The following is a 1,080-nucleotide window of genomic DNA, read 5'->3' as shown; positions in this document are numbered from 1 at the left end:
CCATCACCCTGATACCAAAACCAGAAAAAGATATCACACAAAAAAAGAAAATTATAGACCAATATAACTGATGAACATAGATGCAAAAATCCCGAACAAAATACTAGCAAACAGAATACAACAACACATTAAAAGGATCATACACCATGATCAAGTGGAATTTATCCCAGGTATGCAACAGTTCTTCAATACATGCAAATCAATCAATGTGATACACCAAATTAACAAATTAAGGAGTAAAAACCATATGATCATCTCAATAGATGCAAAAAAAGCTTTTGACAAAATTCAACACCCATCTATGATAAAAACTCTCCAGAAAATGGGCATAGAGGGAACCTACCTCAACATAATAAAGGCCATATATGACAAACCGCAGCCAAACATCTTAAGCAATGGTGAAAAACTGAATCCAATGCAATCCCTATCAAACTACCAATGGCATTCTTCACAGAATTAGAACAAAAAATTTTACAATCCATATGGAAACATAAAAGACTCCGAATAGCCAAAGCAATCTTGGGAAAGAAAAACGGAGTTGGAGGAATCAGGCTCCCAATGTCAAACTATACCACAAAGCTACAGTAATCAAGACAGTATGGTACTGGCACAAAAACAGAAATATAGATCAATGGTACAGGATAGAATGCCCAGAGATAAACCCATGCATATATGGTTACCTAATTTACAACAAGGGAGGCAAGAACATACAATGGAGAAAGGACAGCCTCTTCAATAAGTGGTGCTGGGAAAACTGGACAGCTACATGTAAAAGAATGAAATTAGAACACCACCTAACACCATACACAAAAATAAACTCAAAATGGATTAAAGACCTAAATGTAAGATCAGACACTATAAAACTCTTAGAGGAAAACATGGGAAAAACACTCTTTGACATAAACCACAGCAAGATCTTTTTTGACCCACCTCCAAGAGTTTCTCCTAGCGAAATAAAAACAAACAAATGGGACTTAATTAAACAAAAGCTTTTGCACAGCAAATGAAACCATAAACAAGACAAAAAGGCAACCCTCAGAATGGGAGAAAATATTTGCAAACGAAACAACAGACAAAGGA

Source organism: Physeter macrocephalus, chromosome 14, assembly GCF_002837175.3.
Source record: "Physeter macrocephalus isolate SW-GA chromosome 14, ASM283717v5, whole genome shotgun sequence".
Lineage (NCBI taxonomy): Eukaryota > Metazoa > Chordata > Mammalia > Artiodactyla > Physeteridae > Physeter > Physeter macrocephalus.
Note: the sequence above shows the minus strand (reverse complement) of the source record.